At 57.2% G+C, this 27,873-nt stretch overlaps 1 protein-coding gene across 1 annotated transcript in view; it reads right to left on the minus strand.

Moving 5' to 3' along the window:
* FRMPD3 (FERM and PDZ domain containing 3) overlaps positions 1 to 20,943 on the minus strand; it is a 43,985-nt gene extending 23,042 nt beyond the window's left edge. The window contains exons 1-2 of the mRNA XM_052673452.1: positions 20,844 to 20,943; positions 464 to 555 (exon numbers count right to left, since the gene is read on the minus strand). The gene's annotated coding sequence lies outside the window, so the exon portion shown is untranslated. The remainder of the gene's footprint in view (positions 1 to 463; positions 556 to 20,843) is intronic.
* Positions 20,944 to 27,873: the final 6,930 nt, after the last annotated feature.

The raw sequence follows: 27,873 nt of genomic DNA on the forward strand, positions 1-27,873 counted from the left end.
GAGGGAAGTTCTTTATAGAGAGAGTGGTGAGGTGCTGGAACAGCTGCACAGAGAGGCTGCGATGCCCCGTCCATCCCTGGAGGTGTTCAAGGCCAGGTTGGATGGGGCCCTGGGCAGCCTGGGCTGCTGTGAAATGTGGAGGTTGGCGGCCCTGCCTGTGGCAGGGGGTTGGAGCTTCGTGATCCTTGAGGTCCCTTCCAGCCCGAGCCATTTTGCAGTTCAGTGAAAACCCACTGAGCAGATCCCATCTGGCTGTGTGGGGCTGGGCTGTCCTGGCTGGGGCTGAGATGCTGCGTTGGCCCCAGGGATGAAGGCAGCGCTGCTCTTCTCCCTACCATCCCCACTGATACCCAATTTCCAGGCTCCTGCCTGCAGACTGGTTGCCCAGAGGGCACCCCACACATCCCCTTGTTGTGGCATTGGTTTTTCCTCCTCCCTTTCCCCTCAGGTCTCACTCACTCACAAGTTGGTGTGGATGCACGGCGCTTGGTGCTCCGGGGGCTGCGGCGGGAGGCTCGGACGTGGCACCTCTCTTGGTGGCTCAGGCAGCAGCGTCTGCAAAGAGGGGAGATGGCCCCGTGTCACCAGCTGTGCTGCTGGCAGTCAGCCCCAAGCAGTGGTGACCAGACCTATGGGCTGCCAGCCATGTGCAGGTGCCTGAAACATTCAAAGGGGCAACCTGGAACAAGATTTTAAGGATGAGTTTTGTTCTCTTCTAAAGATAGAAGGGAGAAGTTGGTTTCCAGCCCTTCACTGTGACTCTGAGCGCAGCATTTTCTCCTCCCCTCCGTGATCCTCCGTTGGTGGCAGTGCAGGAGCACCCTGGGGTGCTCAGAGGCATTTTTCTCTTTGTGATGACTGTGGGAACACAGCAAACAGGGCTAAAAACGAACAGAAGGGGATTAATGAGAGACAAGCAATGAAACAGAATTTGCAGCACTTTTCTCCTTCGCTCCCTCAGCTGGGCAACGTGTGCTTCGGGTGAGATACAGCACAGCTAACGCCAATCTCAACCTCGTCGACCTTCATGTTGTACAAAGTTGGCTTTCTGGAGTGGCTGCAAGCAAACAGCTCGGCCACGGTGGGGAGCAAGGCAGCCTGCCCCACGCAGGGCACCGCCAGGGTACGTCAGCACCCTTTCCTCCCCCTTTTCCTCATTTTGCTCCCCCCAAAAGTGTGCTGGATGTGAGGCAAAGGAGCCGTGGAGGAGCTGGCCCAGAGAAGGATTTGCGGGAGGAGCAATTTATGACTGTGTATGAAAGTCCAGGGGGGAGTTAAATAAAAGGTGGAGAGTTATGGATCGCTTCCATTCCATTATCGAGAGGGCACAATCTGTCTGAACGGGAAGATTCAGGAGGCTGTCAGCCCGTCTCTCCCGGCGTGGCAGAAAGTGGCTTGAAAATCCAATCACCCGCCTTCCTTCAGGCCCTCCCGAATCCCAGGACTTTCACTCGGGATTTACAGAGAGCAATTTGCTCAGCTGACAGCTTGCCAGGGCTTTAGGGGAGCGCTGCTTCCTTCTGGCACAGTGCAGCATATAGAGGGAAGGGCTGCAGGATGAGCACTGTCCCCATCCCGTGTCACCGTGGGGCCACCTGGGGCTGGATGCAGAAGTCCCTGAGACAGGATCTGTCCCTTGAAAGGAGAACCTGCTCCTTGCAGAGCCAGCCTTGCCCTGTGCAGGGATGAACAGCAGCCACGGCTGCGTGTCCCATCCTGGAGCAGGGCTGAGGGACGCCTCCGTGAGCAATGCCAGGCTGAGGGGTGGCTGTCACTGGCCCCAAGTGGCACTACAGTGACAATCACAGCACACGAGCTCACTGCCCACCCTTGCTGGGAGACCTGATGCTCAGAGGCTCAGTAAAACCCTTGAGCTGATAGCAGATAAAGGCAACATCACCAAAAAGCACTAAAAGACGGAAGGGGTGGGGGGAGCTGTGAGCACGACACTTTCTGCCTGGGGCTGCTGGCGTTTCCAGCAGAGAGGCTTACCGTAGACTTGCTTATAATCTCTTTACAACCCGCAATGAAGCCGTCCCTGGAGCAGGCTCAGTAACACGGCGTACGTCCCAGGTAGCCAGCTCTATATTTAGAGGCACAGTCACCCACGCACACCGTGTTCCACACGTGGTGTGTACAAACGTTGCACCGGAACGCAGCCTCGGGAGACGGCGTCTCTCCGTCTGTAGGCAGGAGGCGCAGCTCACCGGCAGCACGGCTCCTCACCCACCCATCATGGGCACACGGAGCTGCTCCTGCGGTGGCATCTGTGCCCACGGTCCCCAGGGGATGCAGGAGATGCAGGCACAGTCCCCCGTGGGACACAGCTGGCCCTTGCCCAGCAGAGCCTGCTCCCCGTTACACAGCACGTCTGCTCCAACACCAGGCAGCGAGACCCAGAGACGAGTGCAGGAGTGGGAAACACAACCTTGCTTCCAAACCCACAGCAAACCTCCGGGCACTCAAAGGCCATCACCAGCCTGCAGCACACATCCCTGACCAACGACCAGAAAGAGCCACGACTTGCAACAGGGCTGTGCCTTTCTGCCGGCCGCCACACGGCTCCATCCCCACCCACAGCTCACAGAGGACACGGCACTGTGGCTCCTGCAACGCTTGCAGCTCCGTCGTGGCGCACCGCAGCCTTCCTGCTGCGCAGGGATCTGGTGATGCTCTGCGTTCCTGCAGACGCTGTAGCAATTAGCTTGATCAGCCCATGCAAATCAGTTGCTATTTGAAACCAGCCGTATTTAACCTGACACACACGGGGTTTGCCTCGCCAAGTTTTCACACAGATCAATCTCCGTGGTTTCAGGTGTGAGAGGCGATGGGGACCAGGTCCCCCCATGCACACTCCCTGGCTGTGCCAGGGGACGGCGGCTGCTGCGGGCAGCCACAATTCCTCAACGCTGCTGCTCCTGAGCGAGGTGACGTACATTCCAGAAACAAAGGGGCTCAGGCTCTGAAAAATCATCTCCTGTGGCAATGGATTATGTAATTAGATCATTCCAGTCATTTAGAGGGGTGTTTGGAGAACCGAATTTACACAATTTAGCCTCTGGTATCACCCAGTTCAGAAGGAGAGCCCCTCCGAGGCAGCCGGGTTTGAATATGCAAATCCACCATGCACAAGAACATTCATTTTGTAAAACGCAAGCCCTAAAAGCACCACCAGTTTTCATCCATTTCTGGCTGACGTTTCGTTTAATAGGCGATTAATTTGCCCCAGCAGTGTTAACAACTGCCTCTTCGACCTCCCATAATGCAGCGCCAGCACCTTACCCCGGTGGGATTGAACCCAAATCCTCATTATGTGTCCGTAGCTAACGAGCTCCCTGGGGCAGGGACCGTCCCAGTGGCTGTGCCCTGGAGCAGGCTGCTGGCCCTACCAGCTGTGTCCCCAGGACTGGCACCAGGAACGGTTCCCTATGGTGTACGAGGGACGGCCAGGTTCTCCAGCACACACCAAACGGATGGATGACCCCCACACTTCAAGCCTTGGGCCCAATCCTTTCAAGGACCAGCACCAACAATGCCTGAATGCTCCTCACAGAGGACAGGGGCAGCTGAGCACCCAGGAGAGCCTGGCTGAAGGGAGAGGGTGCCCCAGTGGAGCCCAGCCGTGCCTCTCTCCCCTCCAAGCACTCCTCTCGCCTCGTTTTTTTTTCCCCTCTTCTGTCCAATTCATCTTTTTGACATGTTCAATGATGCTCCCGCAGACTGCAAACAATAGAGACAGAGTTTCAGCCAAGGCAATTTCAGAGCTGATTCAAAGCTCAAATCACCTGGGCACGGAGCAGCCAAGGGCAGACAGCTCAGTGAGGGGGGGTAGCAGCGAGGTGCCCCATTCCCACTGCACAGAGAGGAGATCAGAGCCTCCAGCCCTCCCCTGCTTGCCCCACAGTCTTCTCCAGACCCTGCTGGCACCGTTTCCCCCCATGCAGCCCCCTGTCCCGCTGGGTGCTGCGGTGCAGCGGTGTCTCACATCTGCAGCTCTAAGTCAATGCCCGCCAGCTCTGTGCTCTGCATACCAAGCACCAGCTTTTGCTTCTCCGACTTTCCAGCCCTGAGGAGCAACCCGAGCCTCCCAGGCAGAGACTTTCATTTTCTTCCCCACAGACACTACGTGAAAGAACTGGAACGGATGGACAGACAGGTGGGGAGAGGCGGGTGACGAGCGGATTTCTGCTGAGCAAATATATCCTATCTGAACTCCTCACAACAGGCACAAACCTCATCGTGACTCAGCCTGGGCACACGTGCTGCTTCCCTTCCCCACATCCCCACGGCTCAGCCGCCATCCCAGGAGCAGCAGGCAACGGCTGCAAGCTCACTGCCCACCCAGTGTGCAGGTAGAGCCGAGGTGCTGTGTGCCAAAGTGCAGCGCGCGTGGAGCGGGGCTTGGAGCTGTGCAGGAGGAGCAGTGCGTGCTGACACCTTGCTTGCCTCGTGGAAGCAGCTGTCAGAGCCCGTCTCGTTCCAGCTCCCTGCCCCGGTAATGTTGCTTACTGTTTGCAGGGCTGCTTTGTGTCTATTTGGTGCTGATGAGGTTTGAACAGTGGGAGTTTGATGCCAGAGGAAAGCAGAGCCCAGCTGGGCAGAGCAGCGGGAAGCGTGGCACCGGTGACCCCTCACGTGCCCATCTCCAGCTGGGGACCCTGCTCACACCCCCATCTCGTCCCCCAGCCAGCTCATCTCTCTCAGCAATACAGACGCAGAGCTGAGCATCACTGTGAGAGCACACCCTCAAACCCACAGCCCTTCCTGCTCCTGGGAGCGAGGTACCCATGCTGCCTGTTTACAACACACACTGCGCTGCGGGCGCCAGTGACTGACAGCTCTGATGATGGCACATCAGCTCTGGCTGTCCCAGGAGGACCCATCAAGCTGTCACACAGCATTAGCAGCAACACAGCCCTGTATGAAGCGCTGCAACCTGCACCTCCCCGTGCCCTGGGATGTCCCCATCCCCATCACAACGTCTGCTGCCACTTGTGCCCCCGAGCCCTGCAGCATGAAGTACACGGATCTGCTTGCGGCACCGCTAATGCAATTTCACCAAGAGCGATTGAAGCAAATCCATTTTGCTGCACACCACTGGAGGCTGCGGTGGCGGCGCCTCGTAGGGGTGGTGGTGTGGCACAGCACGGCATGGCAGCTCCCCGGAGCACGGTGCCCATCTGCAGCACCCATGTAAGCACTGGGGAACATCACAGAGCTGAGCCTTGGTCCTCATCTGCAAGCAAAACCGCTGCCTGTGATCCTCACAGCTGTCACCTCGGTGCTTTGGTGAATGACAATTCACGCCCGCTCGCAGAAACATATCAGATGTCTTTGTATGTCCTGAGCTGTAACGCAGGAGGAAATGATGAAGTGTGGCCTCGGGAGCTCACCGCCCCTCTGCCTGCCTGCTCTCATCAGTGAGGTTAAGCACTGCTGGCTGCGTGGGCACCTGCTGGGCAAAGGCCAGCACAGGGACAGCTGCAGCCCTGTGAGGCCATGCACAGCTCTGCCTGGTCCTCCCAGTTTGACTGAGAGCACCAAAGTCACCCCCAGAGGCTCAGACCCATGGCGATGCCAGCACACGACAGCAGCCACGGGCAAAGCAAGATATGTGCAAAGCCCCTCCTGCTTCTCACCTCACCATTAAAATCCTCCTTCTAGCCTGCAAAAAAAAAAAAAGGGAATCAAAACAACAAGAAAAACGGAGCGCTCTGAGCAGATGAGCCAGTTGGTCCTTAATGCATCCTGGCTGTCAGCAGTGCGTTGTCACAGGGAGATGGGAGCTGTGAATCACGTCACAGTGTGAGGACAAGGACTGGATCTGTCTTGGGGGGCTGAGAGACTCTCGAGCTGGTTGCCAGGGTGGGGAAGAGTAGGGAGGAGGTGACTCTCCAGCCCTATAGGTCCCCCCTATGGCACCCCTCTGCTGCGGTCACAGCATCCCCCACCATACAGCACAGGGACAGGAGCCTCAGGTCACAGCTGACTGCAGGGGGAACAGACTGGTGCCTGGGAGGACAGACAGCTCATCTGAGTCACGTGCTATCATTCTTCCACTTGCCACAAAACCAATTATCTTCCTTGCAATTAAAAAGGAGGAGAAACAGAACTCTCCAACTTGGAGCATCTGCAAATCCTGGAGCCTACGGGTCCTGCTGCCCAGTAACCCACAGAATGGCTTGGCTTTGTACAACATGACACGGGGTCAGGGAGTACCTGAGGCTATGAGTGTGAGAGGTCAGAGGGTAGAGGACACAACATTACTGGCAGAGATGCTCCCACATCTCCTCAGAGCTGCGCCCGGGGCCATCTCTTACTCCCTGTACTGGACTGGGAGATGGATCAGATCCTTCACGTCCATGAGCAGGGCTGTGCAATCAAGCTGTGCATGGATAGCAAGACACCAAGCCCACGGTGTCACTCAGTGCCTCCTTGGGAAGCAGCCTGCGCTGGAACTCCAGTAGCAAAGCACATTTTCCTTAACAGCAAAGCCATCAGAAACACCTGAGCCACAAAAGGCATTTCCACCAGCAACCCCTGTAAGCAACAGTCAGGTGAAGGAGCAAGTAATGAAGTGCTGCCATCCCAAATGGATCTCTGAGACAGACCGGATGCCAGCACAACGCCTCCTAACCACGCGTCCCAACATGGCTTTATTGGTTTTGTAAAGCCCACACACAGCGCGTCGCGTTCGCCAGCATCCCTGCTGACACCTCATTTGCAAGAATATTGCTGGGGGCAGGTAAACACAGCCGAGTTATTAGTGTCAGCATTATCTGAGACAGCCTCAGGTAGCAAGAGAAGGCACTGCCACAAAGATAATATCCCCAGAAGGCTGAGAGGAGGAGAACACCGGCATCCTCCTCTGACAAGAGCATGGCACTGGAGCTGGCACCAAAGCATGCAGCTCCTGCCCCTGCACTGAGAGACCTTCTCCTCCCTGCCTGCACGGACCACAGGCTGAAGGAGCATCGCCAAACAGACTTATCTTCAAAGTGCCCAAGCAACCAGAGCCTGAGCGCCAGAGCATTCTGCAGGGAGAAGCAGCGAAGTGGCAGGAGAGGAACCGCTGGGTCATTAGAAGTATGTCCTGCTAATGGGAAAGGGAATTGAGTGCTTCCCAGGGAGCTTGGAGCTGGGATCTGGACGGTATCGTTCCGTGGGGATTGCAAAGACAATGCGAACTCCAGGGGGATTAAATCTGGAGAGAATATCAGGGAGCGAGGAGAGGCCAGCACCATAGGGAGAACTGCTCACAGCACTACCTGCCAGGGTTTGGGAAGATAAACGATGTGAGATTTCACAGAGATAAAGCAAGACTTAAGGCATGCAGGGAGATAGACAGTGTGGAAACACACGCAGCCTCTGCTCCCTGGGGGTGGTTGTGCAGGAGCAAGGTTGGAGGTTGGAACAGGTTAACAAATGGGTGCTGAGTTGCACAGCAAAGGCATTCTGTGAGCATTCTGTGTCCTGTGCAGGGCAGCAGGACAAACTGCTCCCACTGGCAAAAGGACAGGGGAAAGGCACAGCTCTGGAGTCCTCAGCTCCTGCTTAGCAGTCAGGTCAGCCAGTGCCAGCCTGCATGAGGACACAATGTTGTTCTCTTTCAGTCCCCAAGCACAGTGGCTTTGCTGCCTGTCCCCTGCCCACAGGCATCCCAGGACCTGCTCGAAGCATGCGTGGGCTTCACAGGAGCAAGCAGCAGAAATAACTCGGAGCCAGAACAAGCTGCAAGTCCCTGCGTTTAATGGGCAGAAACAGCTCGTGAGCCTACAGAGAGCTGGCTGCCCATCAGCCCTCTGCCCATGGTCTGGGTACCCCCAGGTACTGCCTGGACCCACACTTGCTGCTGTTCTCCTGGAAACGTGGCCATGTGGGAGCTGGGGATGTGTCATGCTGCAGCTGGCATGCAGGCACACGGAGTGGCCATCACCTGACACTGACCCCAAGCGCCAGGGAAGTCCCCCACAGAGCAGAAACAGAGGCACAGGTGAGGAAAGGCTGGGTGCAGAAGCCCACGTCCTCCACTCATTCAGGATGGAAACGCTGTGCAGAAGCAGGGTGCTAAAGGCTGCCTTGTGCCCCCCTACCTCAGTGCTGGCTTTCCCTGAGGCAGCAGGCAGCCACCCCTTCAGGCACCACCTCCCAACCTGGCCTCAAAGACAGAATGAGCCCCTCCAAAGTGATGGGATGATAAGTACCTCTTCAGAAAGGGAGCAATTACAACATAACACAGCTTATGCAAATACCTTGGTTACCAAAACGATGCTCCCTGAATACTGAGTAGGAAAGGAAAGAGCCACGGTGAAGGAAAATTTGTTTAGCTATGAACTGCATGATGTGCCTTCAAAGAACGGGGATGGGAGATGGGCTCTCCTTGGGCAGCAGGGCTTTAAGAGGACATCCCAACACACCTGGTGTGACAACAGGGAGAGTGCTTGGCATTTCATTTTCCTCCCAGAGCACCTCAGAGAAGTAAGCATTGCTCCTGTTTGAAAACAGGGGAAACGGAGGCACAGCAGGACAAATGGTCGTCCAGGAGACCCAGTGGTGCAGAGATGGAGAAGTGCTGCTTCCTGAGGGCCCAGACCAGAGCTCAAACCCTGCACCATACTGCTGCCTACCTGCACAAACCATTCCTGAACCGGTGACTGTTGATGACCCAACACGAGAGGATGGAGACGCTGGGGCCAACTGTGTTTGCAGAAGAGGTTCCAAGAGATGTAAGACCAAGGAGCTGGGCAAAACTTCAAGGGCTTTTGCAGATCAGTGGGCACAGTGGAAGCCAATGGAGGCCAGGCAGTGCTGGGGTTTCTCACCAAGCAACAGCTCAGCTTCTCACTGCCTGCACGGATCTGTCAGACCCCATCAGCTGCTCTGCCAGCACACCTGTCCTCATCCTGCCTGCAGGGAGTCACCACGTCCCACTGATGTTGCACGGGGAGAAGGGGCAGCTGGCAATGCAAGGCACGCCAGCAGAGCCAGCTGCTCACTACTCATTCCTGCCCCCATCAAGCAGAGAAGCCGTAAGTCAGCAGGAATGCTCTTCACATCATCCCCAGCCGCCGCTGTACGCTCTGACGCCGGGCAGATTTATGGGCGCTGCTGAGCCGGACCGGCAGCCCAGCGTCTCGTCCTGCAGCACATGGCGGATGGCAGGCGGCAGCAATTTCCACAAGCGAACGCCTCTGAGGGCAGCGCCGGCAGCCCCTTCCCATGGGAAGCACAGCCCCTTTGTGAGCATCGCAGCCGCGGCACCTGCAGCCCAGTCCCACCCGCCAGGCCTGGCCCCCGCCGAGCCCTGCTCCCAGCCACGAGCCCTGCTCCCCCCCGTGGCCACCTCACAGCAGCCCCTCTTCCTCGCACCCCCCACCCTGCCCTGTCCTCAGCTCACACCAACTCACGAGAGACGGAGAGAGAAATTTGCAGACAAGGTGCAAAAAGCGAGATGCTTCCTGCTAGGCAGAAACAAAGAGCGCAAGCACTTACAGGTCTCCCGTGGCACCAGCAATCCCATCTGTTACTGATACAAGTCCTGCTCCCCCTAACTGCCACGGAGGACTTCTCTCAATTACCTCTAACACGCTTATCTCTGTCTTTCCAAAATCAGGCACGCTCTACAGCTGCAGCAAAGCCCTTCCCAGCCGCCAGCTTCCAGACACCATGGAGAGATTTGGGGGTTTTTTTCCTGCCAGCCCACTTAGAGACATCCGTCACTGATGCAACAAGGAGCTGCTAGACGCTGCACTGTCCCTGGCTGCAGCACGGTGCTGGGACCTCTGTTTGCCCCCTCGGACAAACCTGAGGCTGGAGAACTGCATCCGCAGCGCAAGCGATGGATGCAGGAGGTCTCAGCTCCACCACACCAGCTGCCCTTCCTGTTCCTTTTAATAACTCCACTTAATATTAACGCGCCGTTACCCGGAGTCCTTTCAGATCAGCAGCCTTGGAGTTGCTTGGAAACTGCTGGCTGCAATGCCTGCAAGGCTCTGCTGAGAGGGCTCACAGCCAGCCTGCGTCCCGGGAACCTGGCGGAACAACGCCTGTACTCTGCTGACAGCACTGAAGAACAGGGACAGAGGGGGGGGAGCGGCTGCAGGGTGGCCCCGTCGCACCCCGGGGCTGCAGCCGTCCCAGTGAGCACAGAGCAGCTGCACACGGGGATGTAGAGACCCAAGGTCTCAAGGCTGCCTCTGAAAGCACACCCAGAGGCAGGGGAAAGGCGAGGTGGGGGCGCGGGGCGCGAGCAAAACCTGCTTGGCCTCGTCAGATTTGTTTGACCAAATCTGGAAGCTGAATTCAATCACGAGAAGAGAAGGGTTTTGCTGTACGTGCAAGTCTCAGCATGGCCTTAATGGTGAAGTCACCGACACCTCCGTAATACCCTATGAATAATTAGGTATCTCATCCAATTTACGGCTTACCATAAAACGCTGCCACGTTTTGGGAGGCAGCACTTTTTTAATGCTGTAGCAATGACAAGAAGCGTGTTTTATTGCAGGAATGGCAGCGTAAGTATATTTATCCGTCGGCTAAGATTCTCCGGTGCACTTCCCTCTCTAATAGTCCTACAAACACATATACATCCCAGATTTATTCCGTAGGATTTTCGATGCTTTGCTTTTTAATTTACATAATATGTGAAATTTGCTGTTTAAAACGGTGAGAGCAACGAGCCACCAACACACTCGCATGCATCGAGAGCTCCCCCGTCTCACACTGCTCCCGTTTCCCAGTGGTGCCAGCACTCTGGGGTTCCCACAGCCACCCGTGGGCTTTGAGCTCTGTGGCACCGGTGTGGCTGAAGAGAGACAGACAGCAGGAAGGAACGGCTCTCCACGCAGCCCTCTGCATCCTCCCTGTGGCTGCAGGTCTGCCCACAGCCCGACAGCGTGGCACTGCTGCACCTTGCCCTTGTATGCAGGTGGAAGCTGGGCTCGGCTCGGCTGCCACTGGCAAAGCAGTGCGATGAAAACGCTGCCCAGGTGTTGGGATGCAGGGCAGCACACAAACAGCTCAGGGCAGGAGTCCCAAAGGGACAGAAATGTGAGCAGAGCACAGCCAGTGCTGGTGAAACGCGCCTCAAACGCCATCCTGCCTGGCACCTTCCTCCAGTACCCTGCGAAACACTGCCTTCTTTTTTATGGTTGTGGGGTTTTTTTTTTGGTTTTTTTTTGTTTTTAATTATATTGTGGAATTAGAAGTCTGATTGATATGAATATGTAACAACACGGCTTTATTAATAGCAACTGCATTATCAGTTAGCTCCCTGCTATTGGCAGGAGATCTGGGACAATCTGTGGCTTGAAAACTAAAGAGAAATGCAACCCGCAAAGGCAGCAGCGGCGAGATAATTTCATTCCTTTTCAGGGTGAGCTGGCCAGGACATCACAAGCACGACGCTCACCGATGCATTGCAATGGCTCTCCCTGCCCAGCTGCAGGAGCGGGCGCTGAGCTGCTCCATGCAGTGGGGTTGGCAGCCCTGGTGCAGGCAGGAGATGCCCTTCGTGCCAGGGAGCCCCGCAGCCAGCTGCAACCTTTGCAAATGGAGGTCAGGCGGTCCGGAGCGCCGCGCAGATCTCACTGACACGGCTAATAAACTCCCATCGCAGTTTGCTTTCCTTACGACCCCCTCCACCAGCCTGGAGGCTTAAATGAAAACAAGATTACAAAGGAGATTGGATTGGACATATTTCTGGTGTGCTATTTTAGCTGTAAATTATGCCAGCTTCATAAAACCCCAACTGTTCTTTCCCAAGATCCCTGCATAGATTGGCTTGCTGCGATCAGGCGGACCGGGCGCTCGCTGCGGGCAGACGTCTGGAAAAATGCTGAAGGGGTCCAAGCACGACCAAGATGCTGTAGCACTGCATATCCATATGCATTTACACACACACACAGCCATGGCAGCACCCGAGAACTTGCCTTGGATGCTGATTAGCTAAGTAATGGCACGCACATGCAGGGTTTGCTATACGCAAGCCTTCGCTGATCCGGCTCTACAGACCTCCTGTGACATCCGCACTAACACTCAGCCCAGTCTCTGGGCTCTGAGCTCAGTATCGGGCAGCACTGTGCTCTGTTGGGCTGGACGTGAGGTGTGGGGCCCTGAATACACAGCAGGGTGAGCCTGGCTTGCTGTGGGCAGCCCAGAAGCAGGCTCTGCAGCACCAAAGGCAAAAACAACCACAGCGTGAAGTTCGCTACAGCAAAACTGGCAAGAGCTTTTGCAATTCCTCTCACGAGCAGCACTGCACCTTGGCTGTGCTCCACAACCCTGGAGGACAGCAGTGCTGCCCAAGCACACGGTGCTGCTTTGGAGTGAACCAAGCAGCACTGCCCAGAGCTAAAAGGACAGCAGTCCACCCCAGCCCATGGCTCCAGCCCCTGGACCCTATTCTACCAGCACCAGCCTCCCCCAGGGTGCTGCAGCCACCAGGATGAGTTCTGAAACCTTGGTACAGCTGCTGGGCCACTGTGAAGCAGGGCTGTCTGGTGCAGCTGTGGGGATGCACACAAGGCAAGGAGCACAACAAACACCTCCTATTCCCTGCTCCCTCCCAACCCCAAGATTGGCTGCAGACAACCCAGCTCCGTGCCTCCTGCTCCTTCCCCTCTGTAGCACGGTCAGGGCTGCCCCCCCGCTGCCACAGCCCTGTGCTGGCAGCAAGGCAACATGGACCCAGAGCTGAGTACCACCACTCAGCAGCTGTGAGCATCCTGCCACCTCCCAGGGACAACAGCCACACTGGGGATGCTGCTGGCAAAGCCCATGCAGCCCGGAGGAGCCCTGCTCACCCAGTTCCCATTACCTGGAGGAAGGAGCACCAGCATGCTGTGCCTTTCCCAGCAGCACGTCTGTAATCCTCCAGGGGCTCCACCTGCTCGGAGCCCAGCTGGGTCCCACCGTCCTTTCTGCACATGGCAGCTTGCAGCCCCACTGCCAGCCCTAGGAGCTGCACAAACCAAAACCCACTCTGGAACATCAGGCACGCCCTGTTTCGGCCATCCTCCTCTCATCATCCCTTCCAGGTATTGCTACAGCCTCAGCCTTGCACATTTACAGCAGCTTCCTCACCTGAGGAACCCCTCTCAGAGTCAGAACCTTTTGGGAGACCACGCAATTCATGGGAAGGCCCCCGCACAGCTTTTGCTAAGGAAGGACACAGCATCCTGCCCAGGCATCGCACGCTGGCAGCGTGGCTAACGGAGCAACACCACGCTGCAGAAAATGAACAGGGTGGAATCCTCGGGCTGGGCAAGACAGCAGATGGATACAAAGGGGTTTGTGCCCAAAGAGCCCCTGCGTGCCTCGCCGTGCTCTCCAGCAGGGATCTGCATCCCCATCATGTGCGCACACACGCGATCTGCCCCATGATGAGCAGTCTCTGCACGGTACACTCCGTACCATTCACCACCGGGACTTGGCAGAGGGCTTGTCTGCACGTGTACATATCTATCAATACAAAACCAGGCTTCCCAGGCAATCAATAATGCTATTTAAGAGATAAATCTCAGTATCGACTGACTGCTGAGGCCAGCTCCTGATTAATTTAAAAGAGAGGCAGGGAGAACGATGAGGAGCTCAGAAGTGTTCCCAGCATCACTGAGCAACCATTCTGTGTGCCGAGGCTGTGCTGGGCTGATGCCTCAGAGCTGGGGCTGTGCAAGATGTGGGGTTGCCCCAGTCCCCTCGTTACCACCACCAGAGCTGTCACAGTGCTGCTGCCTGCCCAGCCCCAGAGCCGTGCTGTATGGGGGTGGACAGGACCACATCCTGGTGGACCCATACTTCTGTCCCTTACTTTTGAGGTTGGAAGAACCCTGCAGCACAGACACTGTGGATGGGTGATGCCTCAGCCCCCGCAGGCAGAGTGCTGGGAGCATGCAGCACAGCTTCAGCCATTTCAGTGAGTGAGAGGGACCATTACTGCAGCTCAGCTGCCCTCCTCCTACTGCGAGCTCTGAAACATCACCAGCACAAGGGTCCTTTTTGGTGCCAGCTCTCCCCATGCCATCGCTGGCTGCTGCACCCCAGGAAGCAGGGCTCTGCTCCTGTGGGATCTGTGCCCTGCTCTGAGCAGCCTGGGGGCTCTGCAAGGCAGCTGCCTTCCTTGTCCTTACATAAATGCTTTCTCATTTCTGGAACGTGGTGCCTGTGTGTTGGTGCTGCCCTGATGGATGGGCACTCAGCTCACAGGGATGAACTGAGACTGCAAGGGAAGGACCACCAGTAATGGGCTCTACAAGCATGGGGCAGAGCTGAGGGCCAGCAGCTTTGTCCTTCAGTGCCAGGGAGCAGCTGCTGAGCAGGCAGTGGAAGCATCCTCCAGGTGGCATGGGGCTGTGATTTGAGGCAGGATCTGATCTCTGCAGAGCCATGAACAAGTCCCAGAGCCCAGCTCGCTGCTCCCCAGCACACAGGTCGGCCAGCGTGGTCGCAGGGGACAAAGCAACACACTGAAATGTGTGTGCAAACAGTGCCTTATCTCCAGCTTGCTTTCTGCTCTGGGAGTCCCATGGTAGACAGGACCTGATGTTAGGAGCTGATGTTTCAAAGTGAGGTCTGGCTTATCTCAGCTTACAGAGGTGAGCTCCAGAGCTCACTGAGAGCACTGCGCCTCTCTCCTGCCTTGGGAACCTTGAGGCCAATGGGTCCCTGTCTGGGCAACCTCCCATCTTGAGCCTGATTGCTAGCAAACAGTCTGAGCCTGATCTGCACCCCAGGAGGTCCTCCCACAGCCACCAGCATACAAAGCAGCTGTGGCTTTGCACCTGTACCAAAGGCCTTCTCAAATGATCCCAATCCCCCTCGCAGGCAGCTAGCTGCTTGCTCAGCTCCGAGTTGCAGCTGCAGGCGGAGCTCCAGCAAGGCAGAGCCAGCTGCTGGCAGCCAGCAGCACCTGCCCACGGCACAGGGCAGCTCAGCCTTCCTGACACCCTCAGACAGCCCAGGACCCACAGACAACTCCGTGCCCTTATGCTGGAGCGCTGCAGCCAGCAGCACCCCATACCAGCAGGCTTTGCAGTGGCTGCGCTCCAGGCTGCTGCTGTGCAAACCAAGCGCGCATCCAACGCATTTCCCTGCCAGCCACTCAAACAGCCCAGCTACCTGAGATAGATCTATGCTAGGGCACCCCAGGTGGTGGCAAACACCCAAACCTCGGTGCTGGGGTACTGGGATTTGCATCCTCCCTGGGCTTCTCAACCAAGGAGCCCCGCTGCCTGCTGAGTGCTGCTCCATGCCCATCACCAAAAGCACCCAAAACTCTTTGAGGAGGGATGTGAGCCCCAGCGAGCAGTGAGTGCATGAGGCTGGAGCTCAGCTACACGTCGATGCTCAGAGGGCCTGAAGCACAGCAGGGCTCGCAGACCCAGATGGGGGCTATTCCTGCTTTCCTCTTCAAAAAAAAAAAAAACAATTGAAAATAAATCACGTTTTCTTTCCTTTCTTAACACACAATTTTAACGGTTGCTGCTCAGGCGCAGTGTGGAACTTGCCGCAGGATGGCAGCTCAGCATCCCTTGGGCCTGATCCAGAGCTGCTCTTGGCCCCCAGGCAGCCCTGTGCCCAGTGAGGCTCTCAAACACAACAAACTGCATCTCAGCTCATGTTGGTCGGAGCCGGTTTGTCTCCCCTCACCTCTTCCCTTGTAGAGATGGAGGCACTGAGGCACAATGCAGTGAAAGGCGAGCCAGGGCTATCTGCTTGTTGTATGAAAGGAGAAGGATACAAGTATTTTCACGTTGCTCTCACCCCGCAGATCTCCTAAGGAGGAAACCACATCTCACCACCAGACCCACTGCCAGCAAGGAGGAAAAGTCAGCCCATCCCAATTGTCCTATAGCAGGGAAACAGGCAAAGAACACCAACAAGCCCAAGCCAGAAGCAAAGCAGTTTCATCTCTGTTCTTTCAGCTCAGCTGGGTGCAATCCACATCAATAAACGCCACAACACTGGGAGAACACGAAGGGCATCACTGCCTGGGAGCGTGCCAAGGTGACCCAGCAGCAACGGCACAGCTCCTGGGTGGGGAAGACGGGGCTGGGGGAAGCAGCACGGATCCCATTCAGCCCCTCCAGAGCCCTAAGAGCAGATTCCTCCTCCTGTGCCTCTGGGCTGGGCGGTACCACCTGCAGATGCACCATCCGTAAGCTACAACCGCAGCAGGATGGATGGAAAGGATGCGCCCTAGGCTGCATCCTCCGGTATCCGCACAACATCACGTCTACCACCGCCCCACGGGGCGAAGCAGGGTCTTGCTTCAGCGCCTTCGGAGCACCCAAACCTGGGGGGAGCACGGGAACCCCGCAGCAAGGCAGGAGGAGGCAAACCTCCCGCATAACCTTGGCGCGGGCAGCGAGCAGAGCACCGCTCGGAGAGCGGAAAGAACTCCTGCAAACTGCTTGAGACGGCAGCGGGAAGCGCGCATCTCCATCCCCCGGCCCCTCGGTCCCCTCTTCCGGGCGCACAGCGCTCACCTCGGCTCCGGCTCCGCTCCCTCCGTCGCTGCCGCTGGTTCAGGCGGGCGGCGCGGCGGGCGGGCACGGCCGGGCTCCTGCGGGCCGCCGCCCCCATGGCTCTGCCGCCGCCGCCGCAGCGCCCGCACCGCACCGCGCCCCGCACCGCGCCCCGCTCAGCGCGCAGCCGGTGCCCGCCGCCCCCGCCCCGCCATGCCGCCGGGCTGCCCGCTCTCTCCCGGCCGGCGGCGGCGGGCGGCTGCGGCACCGGGCGCTGTGCGCGGCTCTGCGGGGCTGAGAGCGGCTGTGGATACGCGGGGCGGGGCCCGGGGAGAGAGGGAGGAGGGGGCGGGGGGCGGCGGGAGGACCCCGCGCTGCCCCGTCGGGACGAGGGCGCGATCGGCTGCGGCGCGCGCGGTGCGCGTCCCCGGGTGCCCATCCCGTCGGAGGTTTCCCCCGCCCGGTGCTCTGTCACCGCAGGAGCGCTCCTCTCCGCCGCCCTTTCCGAGCTGGAGCATCTCCCCGCTGCCCACCCGCCCCCTGAGCCCCCGATGCTGGGCTTCAAGGCCACCTCCGTGCCCCCCCGCAGCTCTGTTTCGCCCCCCGGCACCCAGCCCCTCTTGCCATCCACGCCATCCGCTCGCTCGACACCATGGGAACCTTCTGCAGCTCCCCGTCAGCTTCGTTTTGAGCACCTTCAGAACTTCTGTGCGACGTGCCACGTTTGCACCTCTTGCTCTTCACCCTCCTCTCCAAACGCGCTGTGCTTCCTGCGCTCCCATCCATAGGTAACTCCATGGTAACCTCCTCCATTTAAAAAAAAAAACAAAACCAACAACAAATAACAAAAGCTCTTAAGGAAACCGTTATCTAGGCACAGGAGGAGGCTTGTGCGTGTTTCTCATTAAAATACAGGGAAATGAGGGCTGGGGGGTGAAGGCACCGTGGCTTTGGGGAATTCAGGTACGCAATTAAATGGAGGGAACGCAAGCAGATTTGCACACCGTGAATCCCTCCTCTGAGAAGCCGTCTCCCATTCCATCCTTACTCCTCGTGTTGGTCAGGGCTCCAACGACTCCCAGAAGAAATCAGACCTGCCTGCAGCTTCCCAGCTCCGACCTCTTACCAAAACCACCAGCGCTTCTGCTGCCTTCACTGCGCTCCCCGTCCCGCCAGCAGCTCTGTGCCCTGAGCCCTTACAGAAATCCCACCCAGCCCTCGGCCACGCGGTGCTCCCCGTTTTATCAGCTCTCCCCCAGACCTCCCTGCAGCCACAGAATCGCCAGCAGAGCAGCACCCAGAGAACATCGAGATTGCATTCCCCGCAGGTGCTTCCTTTCTCTCCATCTCCCACCTGACAACACGCCCGTGCTGGGGGTCTGCGTGCCCCCTCCTGCTGCCTCCCTGGGCACAGCATACCTCAGGAAGGCTCTCTGCTCCCCATCTCAGCATCTCCTGCACTATTTTTAAAGCCGTGGCAATTTTGGTCTCCTTACAGATACAACCGTGTGAAAATAACTTGTAAAAATACATATATATTCGAGATGAAGATTGAAGGGAAGATCTAACAAAGCTGGTAAGGTTTGCTAGCTTTTAATATCAAAGTTTGCTCCATAAATACACGTTCATCCCTCTGCCTCGCCTGCGTGCACAGATATCCCTCCCATTGCAGAGCATCGGGACGTGCAGCCACCTGCTCACACACACCTTTCAGCTTCGGCTCCTGCTGTAAAGCTGTTAGAAGCACGAGCTCAGAAAGGGCGACTCGGCCCTCCTGCAAAGAGCTGGGAAACGTCCCCTGGTGCACGGGATCGGTGCTCCAGCAGCACGTGTGGTGGCTGGGATGAGGATGGGAGGTGCACACCTGGGCTTCCTCCCTCCTACAAGAGGAACAGAGCAGAGCCCCCTCCTACTCCAGCTCTCCAGATGGCTCCGAGCCAGAGCGAGTAGGAGAAATCACGACTACCCGATGGCTGCTTGGCAGTTGTCGTGAAACAACCCAGCAGTTGTCAAGCCGGATCGCTGTCGCCTGCTGGGAGCCACGCTGCCACAACGTGGCAGGACTCGGGGCCGCCCCATCCCCGGCTGCTTCCTACGGAGCCCCAGGTCCTCAGCAGGGCTGACCGAAACCGCTGGGCTGGGTTTGGGGAGCAGAGCTCAGCCCCCAGCACTGAGAGAGAGCTCGGTTGCAGCGGCGCTGGGCTGAGGGCACAGCATCCCTCCTGCCAGGCACCGTGGGAAGGCTGTTGTGGAATAAACATCCCATTAAGCCCAGGAAAAATAAAATTAGCTCACCGAGCCCAGTGGGATGGGAAGCAAACAGCTCCATCGGCACTCGAGAGCGAGCGTTTATGTAAGCAACGGGCTCAGCAGCTGTGGGAGCAGCAGCACGAAGGAGCTGGGCAGGGAGCAGGCAGACACCAGCACCTTTCCCAGGCGGTTGTCACCTGCAGGGCACAGCGGTGCCCACGGGTGTTGCAGGGGACCTTTGGTGATGCTCCTCCTTGCGGGATGCAGAATGGAGCAGCGAGCCCAGGGGGCACAGCGCAAGGCAAGGAGGCTTCTCCCTGTGCTTCCCTCTGTGCCAGGGGTGCTCGTGTGCAGCGAGAGGGTGGTGGGGTTTTGGGGACCTGGGTTGGACTGCAGGGACTCGTGAGGGCAGCGCCGTGAGCACAGGGTGCCTGGAGGTGGTGTGTGCCCTGCTTGCAGTGCTGGGGTCCTGGGAGGAAGCGGAACAGCCACTGGGCTCCTTTCTGCTGCTTCTCCCCCACTGCCCTCTGCCTGCCTAAAGCCCGTCTCCTACAGCATCTGCTTCAGCCTCCTCAGTCCCCAAAGGCCTCAATTAAACACGTAATTAGGAATGCGTTGCAGTAACAGCAAAACCACCCTTCAAACTGGAAAAAGAGCATTCCTCACACGGCAAGATTTGTGCAAGCCTGCAGGAGCTCGCTGGAGGCAGAGCCCCAGGTTTCTGGTGCAGACAGACTGGGGCAGCTCTGGGTTCGCACTGCACACTCCCACCAGCACAGGATGCTCTGTGCTGGGAATAATGGAGTACAATGGGGAGCAGAATGCCAGCAGCTTGCAGGTACCAAGGAAGCCCGTTCAATCTGTTATGGATCTGCCTCTCAGCCCTGAGAAGCGTCATCCTCCAGGAGAGCTTCTCCGGGAAGGAGCACTCAGGATCTCTTACCCTGAGCCATTAAGGAGTCATTAAACTCACATAGCAGATCTTCCCATTGTGGAGAGCAGGTAAAGAGCTTTCTCCCTTGCACCCAGTTGTTGGCTAACAAGGAACCTGATAACAAGGAACCTGATTCCACCCCTGAGGATCTCAGGTCCATCCTGGGCTCCAGTTTCACCCCACAGCTGGGAGCACAAGCAGGCACCAGGAGCACAGCCCTGCAGGGATGCAGCACCCAGGGACCACACCGCCATCCCAGCAGCAGAGCGAGCGGGATGGCAGCGGGGTGATGGATGGCAGCTGTCTGTGTGGCTGCAGCACAATTACAGAGCGGAGCAGTGCCGGAGCCGGCCGGGGAGATGGCAGCACTCCAGCTCTGCGGCTCCTTCCTTACCTGGCTAAATTGGTCCATCTGCACAGAGCAGCCTGGCTGCCAGACAGCTCAGCCCCCTCTGAAAGCCGGAGGCATCAGTGCCTTTGCTAATTGGACCTGTTGCCGTAGATGTTTTTCGCTTTGTTTTCCTTCCAGGCAGCGGTCGGGGCGTGCTGAGGGTATCAGAGCCCTGCCAGGGGGCTCCCACCTGTGCCAGAAGGGCAGGACATGAAACCAGCTGGAGGAGGCGAATACCTCTGCCCGTCCCTTCCCCGCGTGTAGCTGTGGGAGAGGAACGGGACTCATCCCTTGGCACAGAGGTAGGCAGCACCCGTCCCCTCCGTGCCACATGGGGCCGGCACCGCCGACGGACTGCAGCCATGCAAGGAGGGCTCGGAGCAGCTGCGGCCGCCTTATTGCATCTGTATCAACGCGAGCAGCCCCAGCACGCAGCTCCCCGCGGAGCGGTGCCCACACATCCCCACCCTCCTTCCTCCCCTGCCCCCCTTCCCCAGCTGGCAGCTGAGCGCCGGGTCCGGAGGAGCGAATAAACAGAGATTTGACCGAGCAGAGGAGATGGAGGCATTCGCGAGAGCGCATCTGAGAGCTCGGGGCGAGCGGAGAGCTGGCGCTGAAGGAGCGATGGTAATTACAGCCTGTTTGCGCTCACTCCCTCGTTTAGCAGCAGAGCTTTCCATCCTCGCATTCAGCCCGGCTCCCGCTACTCCAGCCCGCAGCTCTCCCCCAATTCCCAGCTCTGCCCCATCACCCCCCAGCTCTGCCCCCTCCTCCCCCCCCCGTGGGGCCACGCAGCGTTTACCTCGCCGATGGCTGCCTCGGTTCATCCCCTTCTCCCTCGCCCTGTTGCTGGAGGAGCAGCAGTGAAATTACACCTCCTGCTCCACACCCCCGCGTTCCCGTACTGTCTCTCCTGGCCAAACCCCGTTCGTTGCCTGCTGTTATTTTTAGCTTCTGGGAGCACTGATCTTTTTTTTCCCCCTCTTAATGGCACACGTGTGCTACGAGAGGAACACGGATGGAGCCGCGGGTCCCAGCACAGCGAGCGGCCATGGGGCAGAACGGCACCTCTTTGCTTCCCTCTCCCCCTTTGCACCGCAGCCTGCAGACCCCCACGGGCTGCCGCCCCCTCTGCAGGTGAGGAACGACCACGATTCCTCCTTCCTGGGGATAAATCAGGAGTGCAGCAGAGGTAGGGCAGTACGTGGGCTCCTTGCATCTGGTGCTGCTTCCACGCACCTGGGCACAGAGCAGCTCCCTACCAGAGGGAGTGGGGGGAAATGGAAGAGGATAAGCAGCGTTTTTCTCTCTATTAGGAGGTGGGGATCTGATCTAAGGCCTCTCATAGGGATGAATGAAGGATTGTGAAAATACGGTGCTCCTCCTCAGTGAGAGGAGGGAGAGCACTTATATCTGGGACCATCTCCAGCACCCCGCTCCAAGATGAGTGCCCATCACAGCAGCCCTCATTGCCAGCCAGGAGCCCAGCATTACCTGCAGCCCCCTGGCAGCACAAGGAGCTCGAAGCCATCCTGCAGCTCAGCAGGAAAATAAATCAGGAGCAAAGCACAGGGCTGGCAGCTCACTGCTGGGCAATGGCCCCTTCGAGGACACCTCTGCTGCTCTCCATCAGGATTTTCCAGTCGCTGTAATGAAGTGAAAGCTGATTTACTGCCCTTGCCCTGCAGTTCTGGGCACGCTGCGCACCTCACCTTCAGTGCTAACAGGAGTGTTTAAAGGGCTTTTAGCCGCAGCACCAATCAAGCCCAAATAACAGCAGGGGCTGGGGAAGGCTAGGAGAATATCAGGATACGGAGGATGCCAGCAGGCTATACTGGAAATGCTTGCATGATAGTTGGAGATTCAATGCAAACAGTGCCCCGAAGGCCAAGGGCTTTTGTAGCACAGAGGAGAGCTTTTTGGAAAGCAGATGATTGATAGCAGCAGAGATGGCTGCTGTTTGAGGGAAGCCTCAAACCTCAGCAACTTCCAACTCCTGTTGCATCTAATGAGGCTGCAAGCTGCCCCTCCTCAGAAATAACATCTTGGTGACAGTTCTCTCCACACTGCTGTCCAAACAGCTGTAGATCCGCAGCTGGATGAAGTGAGGTGTTTACATGAGATAGGATTCAGGCAGATCCCAAGCTCAGGTGGGCTGAGGGGAGGACGAGCAGTGGTGCTGCAAGGCAGGCGGCGCAGCAACCCAACTCCCAAACACTCCTGGAGTCCATCCGTGGCCTCCCTTACTTTAATCCATGTTGCAATGAATTAAGCATGTTTTAATATCAGAAATGGAAGATTGAGGATCAGCAGTCATAAATCTTTCCATATGAAGCTGGTGTGCAGGGCAAGCACAGTAATTAGAGTCATGCAGCGATTTATCTGGAGGAAGGAACTGAAGGCGTTCAGATATTGAATTCTCGTTCTCAGCACGCGCCAGTTCCTGCCCAGGGTAAATCCCTCCGTGGTGGGGATGCTGGAGGGGTGGAAGGGCTGGATGGCACACAGCTGGGGCTTCCACGTCCCATGGTGGGGACAGCAATGCTCAGGAAGGCTCCTTCACTGCAGGTGGGGATGCTGAGTCCGGAGCTGGGGATCATTTGTGGCCATCGCACCAAACTGAGCACCACCCCCAGCCTGGGCCCCAGTGCATTCCTGCTCCCTTTACACAGCTGCTAGCTCTGGCCCAGCAGAGCCAGTGGCAGACATCTGCATTTCAGGCACGCAGCACAGAGCTGAAGCCATGGTTACACACCTCTTTCTATTCTAAGCAGACGCTTTCCCGAGTTGCTTCTGGCTGTCCTCTGCCTTCCCACCTTTGTGCCTGGGAGCTGGCAGGAGTTACCCCGGCACGAGAGCAGCTCTGCAGGCGGCTGCAGCTGACCCACGGGCTGGAGGTGGGCTCTCCAGCTGGGGCAGTGTGAAGGCTGTGTGTCCTGCAGCAGTCCAGCCCAGAAGCAATGGCACCGTGGGACGGCGGATCCTTTGGGGCAAGCGAGATGGAAATCAGCACTGCGGGGCCAGGGAGGGAGATGGGGCCTCTGGCTGCACCTCCGGAGCCCCAGGAGTTTGGTGCTGGTGGTACTGAGCTCAGGGCTGCTCCACCCCTCAGTAGCCACAGCAACACGCCAGGGGCTTGTGGATGCCTTTGAACGTTCCCCAGGAGGCACAAATCCCTCCAGAAATGCACCCCACGCATGTACAGGCTTTCAGTGTGATCTCTGGTTCCTTCCCTCAAGCAGGAATCCCTGGGCACACAGAGTACTTTACCCCAAAGGAAGCACAGGGTTTTGCCTTTGCTTAACAGAGATAAAAAGAGGAAAACAAGCAGCAGATCCCCAGCTTTGTGAGCACCAGGTGGTCCCTTTGCCAGCTGGGTGAGCCCACCTGCATGCCATGCCATGCTGTGCCATGCTGTGCCATGCCATGCTGTCCTATGCAGTGCTGTTCTGTGCCATGCTGTGCCATACTGTGCCGTGCTGTGCCATGCCATGCTGTTCTGTGCCATGCTGTGCCATGCCATGCTGTGCCATGCCATGCTGTGCCATGCCATGCTGTGCCGCACCTCGCTGCCTTGCTGTCCCACCACATCCTCCCCATGTTTGCTTTTTCCTCCAAACCTCAGCCTCCAAAATCACAGAGCCATGCACGAAGGACCGAATTTTTTCACACATTCTTGAAGGATTAAACTTCAAGGCCTCATAAATACCCGGAGAGGCTCGGGGACGCACACCTAGCAGCAGAGGATAAGCATCTAAGAACTGGTATTTAAAAATGAATGAGTTGCGGTGTTCAGATCAATCCTTCCATATTTAGAAGCCCAATTCTTGAAGTCTCAACCTGGGAGAGGGACTCAGATGGAGCTGGGAGAGACCTCCCGGGGTTTCCAAAGGCAAGAGCCAAGCTTTCATGGAATCACAGAAGCATTAAGGTTGGAAAAGGTGATACAGTCCAACCAGAGCCCCTCTGTGCCCACTGACCACATCGAGGACACACATCAGCCACCATCAGCAGGTGAGGGCACTGCTGGGGCCCCAAACACCGCCTGCAACAGCATGGGGAAAGCAGAGGACTGCATTTATTTTTACATGCAAAGCATTTGTGTTTCCCTCTTTTATGAGATGGGCTGAAAGGAGTGAGAACAGATGATGGTGTTGAATTCCTGATCCAACACTTCAGATGCGTGCCATCGAAATAGCATTGCAAACAGACCCTATGGGAACCCACGGCTCTGGGTCCCTCTCAAGAAGCTCTGAGCAGGAGCTGCTGTGCTGCGAGGCCGGGAGCAGCACCCTGCCTGTGTGGAATACATGGAAATGCATTTTATGTTCCCTTTGAATCACTCCTCTCTCCTTCTCGTCCCCAAGGTGCTCTTAATAAAGCCAGAGGGGGAAAAGCTCTTTGTGTGGATTGTAGATGAGCAGGATCTTATCTTCTGTCTTGAATTTACCCTGTAATCCTGTTTAGAAGTGGAACACGAGGTGCTAGAGCCACCAGTTTGTGACCCATAGCTGAGAGAGGCCCCTTCAGCTCTGCCACCATCCCTCATCAGCCTCATGTGCCGAAGCTGTTGGGTGGGAAGGTGCTGTGCTGGAAGCCCAGCCTTGTCCCTTCCACGTGTGTGGGACTGGGCCAGGGATGGGACTCAGCTCCTCATTTACCCCCACCAGGTCACCTCCTCTCCTCCTGTTCAGCTCAGTGCAAACCCCAGCAGCGCTCCCCAACCCCATGTGCCGAGTGGGGAGCAAATTCCCCTTCCAGCCAGGCAGTTGTCAACCCCTGCTGCTAATTGGTGTGGCTGCTCTCTCCTGGGACTGCAAATCTGATGGTTTCTCACTGTCCTTTTCCATTTTGCATTGTATTCTGTTTAGTTGAGGATTTTTTTATTTAATTTAAAAGAAGAAGCAAACACGCCGACCTCTTCCAATTTCCAGCATGGCACAAAGCTACCTGCAGCCCATAGGGGTCTGTGCTGCACTCTGTGCACTCTCAGGTTCCCCAAGCACAGCTCCAGAGCACAGAGCCCAGTGGCACAGCTGAGGGCAGCACAGCCCTCCCCTCTCCCTTCCCCTTACTCAACAGCATCCCCACTTACTAGCAGGCAGGCGTCAGCCCAGACTGAATGATGACATGACAGTAAGTGCCCCCATTGCATGGCAGCACGGACATCCAAACTGCTCACTGAAAGAGCACGACTGGCCCCAGCAGAGCCTGTAATTAAAGGGAACTGCAGCCCTGCATGGTTACAGCACTAATAAAGCAATGAATGGAGATGACGCTCCCCCGCTGTGGCTGGAGAACCTGGTTGGGCTGCAATCACGCTGTAAGCACTAATTGGAGAGGTCAGCTTCTTCTCATCAGCGCTGTGCGAATGCTGAAGGCACAAGGGGAGAAGCATGGGGGTGGGAGCAGGAGCTTTGGCACTGAGAGCAACCCCAGGAGCTGGAGCCCTCCTTGAGGACATCTCCATCCCATTCAGCCTCACCAGGCCTGCAGCACTTCAACAGGAAGTGGAAAGATTTAAGAGGCAGCAGGAGGATTCTCACTGAGAAAGGAATCCCCTGCAGCTACAAAGAGCCAGTGCTGGGTGCACGGCAGGGAGGAGAGGTGTGAGGAGGAGGAGATCTGGGAAGGAGGAAGCATAGCAACACCTGAGCACATGCATACAGGGCAGACGCCGAGGGCTGCTATGAGAGTAACATGCTCAGTGCAATGTCAGCATCCTCCAGAGGGGATCCCCCAGCACAGCCGTGGGCCAGGAACTGTGCAGCTCAGAGAGGAGAGCAGAGGCACGTGTCACCTCAGCCCCTCTGAACCCAGGTGCGTAATGAAGCTGAAGGCAGCAGCACGGACAGCAGGCAGATACCTCCACAGGCAGCTCAGTCTCTTCAAAAACTCAGAACTGGAGCAGGATTCCAACTCCTGGAGTGCAGAAGCAGCTCAAACAAGTAGGAAATGCACAGCCAGGGCACAGCCGGAGGTGCTCAGCCCACCCAGGTGCAGGCACAGGCTGGGGCCATCGTGCAGCATGCTTTTATTTCTCCTTTCCCCTCCCCTGCGGGCTCTGCCAGCAGTGAGCGCCTGGCCAGGGAAGGGAAGATGGATTTGACTGCAAATGCTGCCAAGTGCAGCGAGTCAACGCGCTGGGAAAACTAAGGAGACAATTTGATCCCGCTCCTTTAGCACCAGCAATGCTGGGTGTGATTTGATAAGAGTCGGTATTTCCAAGCTGAAAGGCAACTGTTTAAACTCATGTCTGCAGGGCTCACGGGTTCCTTGATGCTTTCGTCTTAGCCTGCATTTCCACTGACAGAAAACCCCAGGCCAGGATTCCAGAAGCAGCGTCCCTCTGAGATGTGCCGACTGGAGCTGAGAGCAGCCTGGGTGCTTTGGTGAAGCTGTTTCCAGGCAGAGGGAAGGAGTGGGTCCCATTTCTACCGAGTGTGAGCGCTGCATCCCCACCATAACAGGGCAAATGTCAATGGCAGAGTCCCCAGCTGACCTCTGTGAGCCTCCTGGCTCAGCAGCACAGCACCGAGATGGTGAGCTGTTAAGCACAGAGCTGGAGCTAAAGATCAACATGAAGCATCCCTCGCCCTTCGGGTTTGACTCCAAACACCCATGATGTAAATGGGGTTGGGCTGATGGCAAACCTGCCCCACTGCTGGCACCGGCGGAGGACAGCAGGGGACTCCTTGGTTCCTGCGAGCCCCTGCCTGCTCTATTTTGCCAAAGGCACAGCCAGCAAACTGCAGCACAGCCCCACAAAGCCCCAGTCAGTGCCTTGTGCACCTGCTGGCACCAAAGACTCTTCAGAGGGTTGAGCTCTGCAGACGTGATCTGCCTGAAATGAAATACAGAAGTGCTGCCAGAACTGTGGAGACGTCCTGGAGAGCACGCAGGGAAACAGAGCAGGTGCAGAGGGAGACGTGCTGAGATACTGCAGCCACAGAAATCCAATTCCCTGTTCAATTCAGTGCCCTGAAGATTGTGCTGATAGAGGAACATCTTTCAAACAGGGATGAGGCTGCAGGTTGGGGATGCAGAGAAGCACTCGTGTGTGTACACATGGGCACGGAGGGGGAGATGATTGAGAGAGCCCATAAGAGTGATGGTGGAGAATATGGAAGTGCACACAAAAATCAGCCTGGGAAATTCAAATAACTGCTGCGACGTAATGGGCTGAATGCATCCCGAGTGCTCAGCAGCGACACGGGGGAGACGTGGAGCCCGAGACGTCAGGAGCAGCCATTAGGATGGCTCCGCTTCAGAGGCTTTTAAGGAGCTATTTTTGCCATTCTGCAGTTACTCTGCAGGATATTCAGCCCCCACCATCCTCCAGAGAGCTTATCCTCTTCTCTCAGCGTTCCCCATCACCAGAGGTAGAAGAGGGGCCTGGAGCACGCAGCCACCGGCAGCACAGAGCTCCTGTGCTCGGCCACACAGTGCTGCTCCAGCACCACCCCGCTGGCCCCATCCCATAATACTACCCCTCTGCCACATCGTCACGATGGGAGCGCGGAGCTGTCACCCATCAGCACCCATCAGAGAGCCACGGTGTGGAATTACAGCTGCTCTGGGAGCGCCGGGTCCTTTGATTGGACGTGGGAGCCCTCGAGCAGCGTGTGAAGGCGCACCAGGTGCCAACAGCCTGCTGGGAGCTGCCTTCCAGTTGGAGACACCATCTCCACCTGCCAGCTCTACCAGTTACACCGCCAGGGTCCCAGTGCCAACACCTCAGTTATTTTTAATGAGGAGCAGGGCAGGGGAAGATCGTGTTTGCAACAGATATGGAAGGTACAGCTTACCAAGGGCATGACGGGAACGTGAGG

The sequence above is a fragment of the Tympanuchus pallidicinctus genome, unplaced genomic scaffold (genome assembly GCF_026119805.1).
Source record: "Tympanuchus pallidicinctus isolate F22 unplaced genomic scaffold, pur_lepc_1.0 scaffold13, whole genome shotgun sequence".
Taxonomy (NCBI): Eukaryota; Metazoa; Chordata; class Aves; order Galliformes; family Phasianidae; genus Tympanuchus; species Tympanuchus pallidicinctus.